Source organism: Vulpes lagopus, chromosome 8 (assembly GCF_018345385.1).
Source record: "Vulpes lagopus strain Blue_001 chromosome 8, ASM1834538v1, whole genome shotgun sequence".
In the NCBI taxonomy this organism is placed as follows: Eukaryota; Metazoa; Chordata; class Mammalia; order Carnivora; family Canidae; genus Vulpes; species Vulpes lagopus.
The window spans coordinates 86,459,886-86,472,555 of record NC_054831.1 but is presented as its reverse complement, the minus strand read 5'-3'; the positions used below and the strand labels follow the sequence as shown (position 1 = coordinate 86,472,555).

At 40.5% G+C, this 12,670-nt stretch overlaps 1 protein-coding gene across 1 annotated transcript in view; it reads right to left on the bottom strand.

Annotated features, from left to right (window-relative positions):
• Positions 1 to 375: 375 nt before the first annotated feature.
• Positions 376 to 12,670, bottom strand: part of NDFIP1 (Nedd4 family interacting protein 1) — a 67,907-nt gene continuing 55,612 nt past the window's right edge. Inside the window, exon 8 of the mRNA XM_041766630.1 lies at positions 376 to 651. The gene's annotated coding sequence lies outside the window, so the exon portion shown is untranslated. The remainder of the gene's footprint in view (positions 652 to 12,670) is intronic.

Genomic DNA, 12,670 nt, shown 5'->3' with positions numbered 1-12,670 from the left:
ACCAGAAGAGTGCCTTCTGTGAGGGTGCCCAGCCCCTTCCTGAGGCTCCCAGCACCACTCCCCATGAGGGTCTCAGGGCCTGGGCAGGAAGGCTGCCTGGGGTGGAGATGTAGAATCTATTTTAGTTTGCCCACATTTCTGTGGCAGTAGAGACATGCAGCCTTTACATCTTACACCAGGACTGTTGAATGTACGGTACCAATACACTGATGGTGCCTTCAATGATGCTGGTGGGTCATAAATTTTTCATTTTGATGGTTATGTACTTATTTTAGTGTGAACTTGAGAAAAATGAGATTAGTACATCAATGGTTATTTCATGGGTACTGTTTAGGCTGAGGCTAAGTAATAAATTTGATAACATTTAATAAAACATTTTTGATTAAATAGTAATTTAATAATATAGGCAATATACAAAAAGGGCAACATGCATGAAACTGATTTGTAGATGGGTGAAATTTGGGACAATTCTGTGCCAGTTAGAGATAACCAACATCTATGAAAAGCTCAGACGTGTGTATTAAAACACCAGAGAAAGTTCACAGTGCTAAGATCTCTGGAATCAGAAAGCCCAGGTTCAGATGCTGGCTCTATCTTTAAGTTGGCTGTATGACTTTGGACACACACACCTTTATGCCTCAGTCTTCTCATCTGTAAAATAAAAATAACAACTCTTATGAGATTGTTCTGAGGATTAAATAAGGTAATACTTCTAAAGTGGCTAGCAGAGCACTTGGCATACAGCAAATTCCTAGGAAGAATGATGATTATAAGTGGAAAGCACTCATTTCTTTTTTTTTTTTTTTTAAGATTTTATTTATTTATTCATAGACACAGAGAGAGAGAGGCAGAGACACAGGCAGAGGGAGAAGCAGGCTCCATGCAGGGAGCCTGACATGGGACTCAATCCGGAGTCTTCAAGATCACACCCCAGGCTGCAGGTGGCGCCAAACCGCTGTGCCACCAGGGCTGCCCCAAAGCACTCTTTTCTAAAGCAGGTTGCCCATATATGTCCTGGAGATTTCCCTCCGAGAAAATTTAGCCCAAAAAGTCAGGAACATTTAGCCCTTTGGGTCATGGATCCGCTCCCAGACAAATGTACACACACGCCTGCAAACACCAAAACTGTGTACAATTTTAGGTATTCACAGTTGACTCCTCCTTTAACACTTGCTGAGCTGACTACAGACCTGGGAAACAGATGGAGCCAGGGTAAAGAAGTACCTCCACTACTTCTGCTGCAGGGAGGCCTGGAGTCATCCTAGTCCTCCTCTAAAGCAGGCTTTGGTTCTCTTTTGTGCCCCTTAATACACAGGCCACCACAGCTTCATTCTCTACATGGACAGAATGCAAATAACGTTCTGAGAATCCACACAAACCCCTATACTCAGTAACTGGCTTATTCTTGTTCTCCTTGTTGTACAGCCTGGCCTTGCAATTTTTAACTCAGCGCTGATGGGGCTGGGTAAACTCAAGTGACTAGTAAATGTACATGGAAAACCATGGGCCCCGATAAGCTGCTGATACGGTGTGCCTGCACTTCCGCCTGTTCTATTTAAACACTGATAGACCCTTCGGCAAACAAGAAACCTTTTGTGCTCTGATCATCCACAACTGCCATCCAGAGTCCGTTCTGGACATGGCCAAGGCTTAGAGTAGGCAGGGTGGGGGTGGCAAACAGGCACACTTTCCCTGCACTTTAGCAGATAAATGCACACAGCCAGGACCACACTGAGTTTCATCCCTGCCCCCTGCCACACCTTACAGAGACCTCTCAAAAAATGAGATTGAGAAAGTGTTTTTCTAGAAAGTTTACTGCTTATCCTTCAAGTGGGACATATGGGCTGGTTCAAGCTATGACCCCCACACACCACACTAGTGTAAGAGATGAATAACTCAGTTGACAAAGAAGCAATGAGGGGAAAGCCAGAGATTACTGCATGCGCTAATATAAACCAAAAAGGGAGTCAAGGTCAGGCCCCAGAAAACTCCATGAAAATCAGAATGCTATGGAGCCTGAGGACAGGGATTGTTTCTAACCATTTGAGTTTTGCGTTATTTAGTAAACAGCTTGTAAGGCAATAAGTTGGCTTTGAATTTCTTTCTTGAGTATTAAGTGATATTAGAGTTCTCCTGGACCAGCTGTGTGGGCATCACCTGGAAGCTTTTATTTTTATTTTATTTTTATTTTATTTTATTTATTAGAGAGTGAGGGAAAGCACAAGCAAGGGGAACAGCAGAGGGAGAGGGAGAAGCAGACTCTTCACCGAGCAGGGAGCCTAATGTGGGGCTTAATCCCAGGACCCTGGGATCATGACCCGAGCTGAAAGCAGATACCCAACAGACCAAGCCACTCAGGTGCCCCTGGAAACTTGTTATAAATGCAAAATCATAAGCCGCAGACTGGACTTCCTAAACAGAACCTGCGTTTTAACAAAATCCCTAGGAATTCATGTGCATGTTACAATTTGAGAAACACTGGGTAGAGAATTTTTAAAGCCTCTATAAAGGTCTATGAAAGGATGGTCAAAGATCATAGATTGTTTCCTCTTACATTTGCAGGAGAACTTAACCTACATATCAAGTATTAAAAATTAATGTTTCATTTCAAAGGATGAGATTAATAATAGTAAACCTGTTAATAAATTTTGCTTTCAGTAATCAGTTCTCAAATCTAAGTGAAGAAATATTTCTCATAAATAACTATATATATATATATATATATATATATATATATATATATATGACATCACTTGGGCAACTTAAGACACACTTCTCTGACAGGAAGACAGAATTATTCTTAGCAGTCCAAGACTACATATTCTTCTCATTAAGATTCACAGCCATACACCTGAGAAATAGTGCCACTTTTTTTTTTTTTAAGATTTTATTTATTTACTCATGAGAGACACAGAGAGAGAGAGAGAGATGCAGAGACACAGGCAGAGGGAGAAGCAGGCTCCAAGCAGGGAACCCAACGTGGGACTCGATCCCAGGACTCCAGGATCATGCCCTGGGCCAAAGGCAGGCGCTAAACTGCTGCACCACTCAGAGATCCCAAATAGTGCCACTTTAAGAGGTTAAAAAGTACTCCAGATTTAGCACTATTGACAGAAGGCAAATTTTTAAAAATCAACATTGAAATAGTTCCATAATGAACAAGGATTACCTTTGGAAGGGGGGAAGGAGAAAGGGGAAGAAGTATCAAATAGTGGTTAAGAGTGTCTTGCACTATCTATTGTGTGACAATACCCAAGTTACTGGACCTCCCTGAGTCAGCTCAGTCAGTATAAAATGGAGGTAAAATCTGTTGAATTTTTGTAGGATTAAAGGATGTAATACGTGACAAGCACTATAGCAGCATTGACACAAAAATGCTGAATAAATGTAAGCTATTGATAGGAAATTCGTAATGAAATATTGTCTCAAGATGTCATTTTGCCTAATTGGAGAGAGAAAAGACCCCTGGATCTTGTTATAAGAGCCTGCAAAATCATTTCATTTGAGGTATGGCTAGAAAAATTCATATCCTCAGCTAGGCCTGCTTCATTGGCTTAAAGGGAGAATAAAAATGTCTCTGTTACAAGCTGGGGAGGCTGAGGCCAAGGTCAGCATGGGAGGACCAGTGGACATCTCAGGCAGCTGTGGAAGGGTGGATGTTCTGTGCCTCCAGGCCAGAATCTCTCCATTGCCACCTCCAATAAAGCGGAAGTTGGCAGACTAGGAGCCCTGGGGAAAAAGAAAGGAATAGTGGATCAAAAAGGAGCAGGAAAATAAAAAGAGGGGACAGAGAAGCAGGTGCACACACAAGAGGAGCAGGTTTTACATCACCATTTGGAGTTCATGCTCTGACAGCACAAACCAAATTAGTCTCAGCCTCCCTATTTAGGAGCTCTAAGGGGCATGTCCGTTAACCTCCCTGAGTCTCCTTTTTTTAAAGTAGAAAATAAAAATAAGGATAATAGTACTATACCTCAAAGGTTTAGGATGGCAATTAAATGAGGTAATGTGCATAAAGAATGAAGCGGCATACTCTGCACATGGTAAATGCGCAATACTTGATACCCGTTACTGTGTGTCTGTGGTAGGCATCTGTGGCACAACAATATGCATATTTACTGTAAGTTTAATCCCCAGAAAAAAAGAATTTGATTTGATGTGAATTTGTACAGAGAACTAGATATCTTTTAGACACCCTATCAATGAAAGACAATTAAGTGTATAGGAAGCCTTTATTTTAGTTGTTGCAAAAGCCTGGTTACTTTCCTTAGCAGCAGAACAGTGGGAAAAAGTATTAGAAGCTGGCTTAAAAAACACTGTCATGTAGGATTCATTAGAACTAGTTGAAAGGGACGCCTGGGTGGCTCAGTGGTTGAGCGTCTGCCTCTGGCTCAGGGCATGACCCCGGGATCCAGGATTGAGTCCTGCATTGGGCTCCTTGTGTGGAGCCTGTTTCTCCCTCTGCCTGTGTCTCTGCCTTTCTCTCTCTCTCTCATGAATAAATAAATAAAATCTTAAAAACAAACAAACAAACCCTAGTTGAAAAGCAGGAAAAGGCAAGAGAATCTTCAGGACAGCAAAAATTTAATGTATGACATAAGCAGAATGGCTTAATAAGTGACTTCATCTCACTGGACTGTACTAGGCTAGAACTATACACTATGTCAAAGTGATAAATATACAAAAACAAGACTGAAAAAGAAAAAACAGTTGATTTGTGGGGGGAGGGTAGTGGAATAGAGGTGACTTTTAGATTTTTTTTTTTTTGGCTCTTTTTTGCAAAATCAAGGTTTTCTGAAACCCCTGTACGATCAAGGGAGAAAAAAAAAAAACAGTATTGTGGTCCAACAGCTTCAGGCAAAGTGAGAGATGAGCTGGGGTGCTCACCTAGGGCAGTGGTTTTCCAACCTTTTCTTTCAGTTAGAGAACCTTTTTGTAAACAAAATCTTATTGATGGTCCCTGGGTGGTGCAGTGGTTTGGCGCCTGCCTTTGGCCGAGGGCGTGATCCTGGAGACCCAGGATCGAATCCCATGTCGGGCTCCTGGTGCATGGAGCCTGCTTCTCCCTCTGCCTGTGTCTCTGCCTCTCTCTCTCTCTCTCTGTGTGACTATCATAAATAAATAAAAATTAAAAAAAATCTTATTGATACTCCAATCAATAAAGCAGATAAAATAGTTGCTTTTATTCAGTTCATTTATAAGTTCAATTTTAATCCTTGCTCCACTTAGGTCTGCAAATGAAAGCATAAATATCTACACAGGTTGAAGACACATTTGAGTAAGGATGTTTTATTATTTTTTTTAATGGTTAAAGGTATTTTTAGAAGATAAAATTCCAATTAGAAGTTTGCAGGTGTTTCCTATGAGGTAGTTCAGAAACATCGACAGAATTCTGAAAATTGGGGCTAGCCAACTATCAGGTGCTTTTCCATACGGACCTAAAGCTCACCACAGATTCCCACAGAAGTCATTTCTGTTCCTGCAAAATGAGGAAGAACAGTGAGCAGAGGACATCTCATTGTCTCCTATTTAGTGACAACCCAAACTCACACAGAAAGGATATGAGAGTTGAGCCCATAGTTATTGTGACCAGGGCCACATCTGTGAGAAGCTCCCCAAATCCCAAATAAGAGGAAAAGATGGTGTACCTCTGCTGCCCAGGGGCGTTCAGGAGGGAAATTAAAGCCTGTGACTTTCTGGTTATGTGGGGCACGGGGGTGGGGTGGGGTAGGGGGGGTAGGGGGGTAGGTGGGGGAGGTAGGGTGGAGGGGTGGGGGGGAGTGATGGCCAAGGAAGGCAGAAAGCAACTAGCGTTGCTGTGGCCCAGGCGAGATGCAGAGAAAAGGAGGCAGAAGATAGCTAGAGAAAATGGCCCTATCTATGGTTGTAGAAAAGAGATTTGTAGGAATCTAGGGCCGGAAAAAGCCAAGAAGTACTAGAAAGCTTGTTGGGGGAGGTGCAGGGAAGCAGAGAATATGTAGAGTGGGGAAAGTAGGGAAGAATTTAAGGCAAGTGCAGAAAGAAACAAGGAGAAGGATAAGAAGTTCAAAGGACACTTTGAAGACCCAAATCCACACAAAGATAATGAATGGGAAATCTTGAAATATAATACAAATGGCCGAAGAAAAAAGGAGGCCAGAATCTCAGCCTGTAGAACTCAAGAAAGAAAATGAGAATCAGAGTTTATTGGATTTATAGAGCGTTTTGACGTGACTGTTGAAAGATTATTTGCCAGGGGGAGGGAGGTTTTGGTTGCTTGGTGGTAAAGAACGCCCTTTTATGGTAATCTGTGAGGATCAAATGAACATGTATACAAATAGAACGTCCTACATAAACACATGATGGTTATTACCAGAAAAGCAAGGCTAAGTCATATTCTCATCTGGGCAGCAGGAATTTAGGAGGAAGAGTGGTCTGAATTATCAGGGATGGTCTAATGACAGCCTTGAGGAAAGAAAGAGTGAGGAAAAGCAGAACTTAGGGAAGCCACGTGGCCCTGAGAAGGGAATGAATGCCCTTGGTTTGAATTATAGGTTTGGGTTTTCCATGTCCTGCTCTTGGTTCCAGTGCCGTAGCTGGGTACAGAGCTGCCAGGCACTTTACTACATTATCCCATTTAAATCTAAAAAGAGCTCCTTGAGAAAATAGTCCAGAACGCAGGTTAGGAAAAAAAAAAAAGCTTGGCTAGGGCAACCGAATGACCTAGATTACACAGCTAGAAAATGGGGAGTAAGGGTTCAAGCCATGGCCCGGTGGATTCAAGCCTGCACCTCCCTTTGCAGCTGGTTTTCCAGGCCTCTGAGATGCACCCCTCACCCCTCCATCCTTGTCAGCTCTTTGGGCATCAGGGCTTCTACGGTGACAGTAATCTCTCTTTCCTTGGAGAACATTTGGTTTTGTTAAGATCTTTAATGCCCTGCTGTAAAAAGAAAATTAGAGGCAGGTTAATGTAATTGAAAAGTGTAGGAAACTTCTTCCACCACTATACAAGTAAGGCAGAGAAACTTATGATGTATTGAGATTCCTGGACAGGAAAGCACTGTCTTATGTCCTGCCCAGCCCTTGCCCTCAACCAGAAGTTCGTAGCAGCTAGGGGCTCTCTTCTACAGAGCTTGCATATGTGACAGCCAGTCATACGCATCATAATCAGCTAATAACTTCTTTTTTAAAGATTTTATTTATTCATGAGAGACAGAGAGAGAGAGAGATTGAGAGAGAGAGAGAGAGAGAGAGAGAGAGACGCAGAGACACAGGCAGAGGGAGAAGCAGGCTCCATGCAGGGAGCCCGATGTGGGACTCGATCCCGGGACTCCAGGATCACACCCAGGGCTGAAGGCGGCACTAAACCGCTGAGCCACCTGGGCTGCCCCAGTTAATAACTTTTTACCAAATGAAGCCTGAAAACATCTATATTCGAGAAGCCAGAGCAGTTCAGCTATGCAAGATGAGTAAGTCCTAGCAATCCACTATACAGCATAGTGCCCAGAGTTAACAACACTGTATTGTGCACTTGAAATTTTGGGAAGAAGGGAAGTCTTGGGATCCCTGGATGGCTCAGTGGTTGGGCGCCTGCCTTTGGCTCAGGGCGTGATTCCGGAGTCCTAGGATCGAGTCCCACATCGGGCTCCCTGCATGGAGCCTGCTTCTCCCTCTGCCCGTGTCTCTGCCTCTCTATCTCTCTCTCTCATGAATAAATAAAAATCTTAAAAATATATATTTAAAAAAAGGTCTTATATTGTGTTATCACCAAAAACAAAGCGAAACCAAAAATCCTCACTCCAAAACCAAAAGATGATGATGATGATGAGGGCAAGAAGAAACTTTGGGAGATGTTGGATATATTTAGATATAGATTAAAATAATAGTCGGGCAGGAAGAAACTTCTGGAAGTAGCGGATGTTTACGGCATCTGAATGACCTCTCTCCAAACGCAAGTTGCATACATTAAATATGTACAGCTTTTTGTATGTCCATCATATCTCAGTCAAGTGGTTTACAACAAAAAAGTAAGGGCACAAGTATTTATGGAATATAAAAGTAGAATTCTTCTTTCCAAATACAGCTTTATTACTTCAGACACAGGTGACTATCTGAATTTCATCCATCATTCTCTGAGAGGGGAAGAGAACACTGTAGACAGAGGTGAAGCCAAGGTTGCTTGGAAAGTGAAGACGCAGGGAGGGTGTCTTGGCTTCTCTTCAGCTCTCTCATGTCACCCAAAGCAGAGGGCCAGCTTACAGAAACTTATGACCTCTGTTTGGCCTTGTGTTCCTAAAAATTTTATGGGAAGGTCACTAATAAACTAAGTGTGTAAATGCTTCACCATCTAGTTAAAAAATAATAACTGCTACTGGGACTTACACTACATATTTTCTGCCGAACACAGTTATTTACCTTTCCTTCTAATAAAATACACTTGGCAATAAATAAAAGGCAGTAAAAGTATCCATGGCTTGCTATTAAAACTTGATATGTTTTAATGACAATTTTTAGTATACTGTTTTTGGATGGATAGGTATTACTTGAAAAAAAAGTACCTAATGAGGAAATGATTGAGATTGGCACCAAGATGCAAACACAATAATTTGTCCTAAGTACAGTGTCTGTAACTTAAATTCTCTGACATTTAAATTATGTCTCCCCCTGTAAGATCAGATTGCACTTTAAAATGGTCAATATACTTCTACCAATGAGTCACCTGCATAAAAATGCCACCATAAAACACATTAGTCTTTTTTTTTTTTAAATGTAAACTACAGCCTAGTGAATTCAGTTCATCACACTCTTAAAAAGAAGACTACAGTGAGGGGGGAAAGAGTCTCTGGAATTTCAGGGCCTTTCTCCTTTTTTTGTAAAGAAAACCTCTCAAGAAGGGTATCCAACCACTTCTTGAAGACATAATCATATGTTAAAAAAAAAAAAAAAAAAAGTGACCTGAATAAAGGAGGAATTTAAAAAAATCCTTAGTCACTCTTTAAGTTTATTCTTCAATTTAGGCCAATCTTCTTTTATAGGGGGCTCCTCGCAAATTAGCTAGCAATTTTATCCTGTGAGTCTAAAGGATTAAAGCAGGACCAAAGGACAAAAGGAACTGATTTGCCACCCTCTTCCATCAGTCCTTTCTTAACAAATCAGACTTCATTTCCTCTAGGGACCTCCTTACCCACCTAATCTGCTTTCTTTCTTCCTCCAGTGGTCCCTTAGGAGCAGGATTCAGAAAGGTAACATTAGCTAATGCCACCTAAACAAGATTCCTTCAGAATATACAGAGGTTTGAAAACAGCTTTAGAAACTAGAGGGTGCTTTTTTTGTTTTCTCATTTTGGAATTCTGAGTGAAGTGTAACTTTTTTTGATCACTGGATCTTAAAATAAATGTAGTAGTAGGTAATAAGCCTCCCAAGTGAGGTTTACCAGAGGTTGACACATTCCTTTGCCTCTTGCAGACTATTTAGGACAATGCTCCCATAAGATCATCACATTAAAATGAGCGTGGCCTGGGAGCAGTAGATGTGACATCTGCTGAACTTACCGTTGCATCTGTCACTGATGTGGGCCACGTATAAACCTCTAGAGCTCTTGGGGATTTCAAGGGGCCTGTTAATCCATTCCTTTCCCTTTATCCTTAAACCATTTCAAACAGATGAGGATCCATTCTATTTTTAAAGACCTCCAAGGAAGAGGCCACTCATTCTTAGTCAAATATTTAGAAATTAATTTCCCTATGGCCTTTCCCTGTTGCTCTGCAAACACACTCGTTCCCATAATCCTGCTCTAAAGAAGTATGGTAGCCATGAGCTCTGAGAAGACCTACAGACCTGTTTTGAAGACAAAATAATTCTTAATTTTACCCAGCAAACATGCCCTGAAAATACCCTAATGGAAATAAAAACACCTCTTCATTTTAAATGTAAATATACAACTCTGCAAATTTCTTCTATCCAAACTTCCACGGAAAGTGAAGACTAGTGACGAGAACTTACCCATTACCCTTATTTGGAAGCTCCGAGGAACTGCTGCAGGAACCAAGTTTGACTATTTATAATATTACAAAATGGATGTTAGAAAAACAAAGTTTTGTTTCAATGCTACATCTTGGGAACTGCTAAATCACAGAAGGGCTTAATACAGGTGGGACACCTACATACAGATTAAAACCCATTTCACACATATAGCCTCAGGGAAAATATATATAACCCCCCAAAAAGGTTTTTCTCCTATACATGATGGAAACACAGATCCAGAGTTTGAGAGTCAAACCTAGAAAAACATGGACTAATTTTCTTTAGGCTACCAGTCTCCACTTTTTAAAAACTACATAGTACCAAATGATGTAGCAATAAAAGGGTTTGTGAAGATATTGATCCAACAAACCAAGTGGCTCACTTACTAATTTATTATCTGCAAATCCAGTTAAAATGTGAACTGGAAATAAATCATTGCTGCAAAAATCCTTAAAGTTGATACTCAGAGAATGAATGTGCTCAAACGACCAGAATGATGTCTAAACCTAGCGCCTGCCAAATACAGCCTATGAAATGTCTTTTCAAAATAAAGACATAAAATCAGAAAGCAGAGGGCAAAATTCTAAAACTTCACATAAAGGGACATTTTAGGCATTTCTAACTGTTGTGCAAAAGAAGGATGTTTCAAGTGTAACTCTAGCCAAGTTATGATAATAGGTTGCTCCAATCCTCTACTTGGCTCAGGAAGTAACTGGCTTAAATGGGGGAAGCAGCTCTCAGTAGGGGACATGAATGCAAACCCTAACTCTGCAAGGTGGAAAATCACTGTGGCTCTGGATGAATTTCAGAAAAGAGTCAGTCTGTTTCATGGTCAGAAGGCAGCACTTCCTTTGTTGTATAGTTAAGTTGATAATGCTTTGTGTCAGGAAATCACATTTCCTATTTGACATTTCTCATAGGTTTTTGACCCATTTTCTTGTTTCCCAGGCTGTATATACTGCTCTTGAACTTCCCAAACAATGAATACTGTCTTCTCAGAGCCTCTGCACTAATCTTTGTTAAGACTTGAAGGACACCACTTTTCTGATTTTTGTTGTCTAAAACCAGCAATAACATACGGAAAGGGAAAAGTTTGTGAAATGTTTCATTTTCCATATAAATAGTAAAAACTAATCCCTTTTAGAGCACATTGAACAACACACACAGCAGGGTTGGGAGAGCTATTTTACGTAAATGCATCTCACTTTCTGAACTGGATGAAATTCTGCAAAATGCAAGAGAATTCTGTTTCACATATTCTATATTCAGGTGTAACAGATGTGCATTTAAGTTTACATCTTACTAATTTACTACTTGACCTTAAAGCCGTCAAAACTAAGAAAACAATGTTTGTGAAGAAAGACTTTTTTCTTAAAGATTTTATTTATTCATGAGAGACACACAGAGAGAGGCAGAGACACAGGCAGAGGGAGAACCAGGCTCCCTGCAGGGAGCCCGATGTGGGACTCTGATGTGGGACTCTGATCCCGATTGCGCCCTGGGCCAAAGGCAGGTGCTAAACTGCTGAGCCACCCAGAGATCCCCGAGAAAGACTTTTAAGTAGAAACAGGTATTGAATGAAAACTTGAATAATACATTCTACAAGTTTCAAATTCTGAGAATAACTGGAGAGTTGAGGGGATCAAGATGCCATGCATTAGATGGTATTTCAAACTTATAGATAGGGAAACTGTCCTGGGAGGATAGCTTTCCATTCAGATTTCTGTTAAGAGCAGGTCTTTCTATAGACCATCAAGTTGTAGGTGAGACAGTGAACTGGCTTGTCAAAAAGTTTTATTTTGTTTTGTTTTTAATATCAGAGGATACAAAATCCGTTTCTGCAACTCTTTTCCTCCTGAAAACCTTTTACTGTCAACCTAAACCTTTTCTCCTCTTCGGGAGTTCCTGGTATATTTCTAAATAGCTGAAAAACAAGAGAAGATTCTGAAAATTACTAGACTACATTCTACATATGACTTACCGGTGTTCATCATTGGGATTTCACCAAGAACTAGATTCACATAGTACACAGGGATCCCAGGTCCTTGTTCACAAAATATTCCCACATACTTTACATAAATGTACAGTTCTGTGTCTAGTCTTGGCATGTTTGAAGTTAAAATTTGATTATCAATATTTAATGGAATCGGGGTCAAGTGCTTTTCTAGTATCTACCATGTTCCATGTTAACTGTCAAGGTTGGACGTAGAGAAGAGATAATATGGTTGGATTCAAAGCTAAAAACACTCCATTTTTGGGGTACATTTTTGTTGATTCTGACCTCAGAATCTTGCCACCTCAGCAACTACTTAAACTGAATTAATCACTTTTATTAGCCCTGAAACTCCCTTTCAGTAGTTCTTTCTTCCTTTAAGCAATTTATAACCAAGTGGAATATATTCTAGTTTAAGAATACAGTGAAGGTCAAAAGACACTTCCTAGGTGCTACCAATGTCTTATGGTGGGCCATAGCCCAAGTGAGATAACTTACATTAACAAGAAAGTGAACAAAAAATTAAAAATACAATCATTTACTTCATTAAAATTCTTCTTTAAAACCCAAAACAAAATTGATCTCGTTAGTAAAGATATTCACTCTTCTAATTTTTTAACAAGTTTTAATAACATTTTATTCCCACACAAAGCAATCTAATTTTCTGAAAAAAGA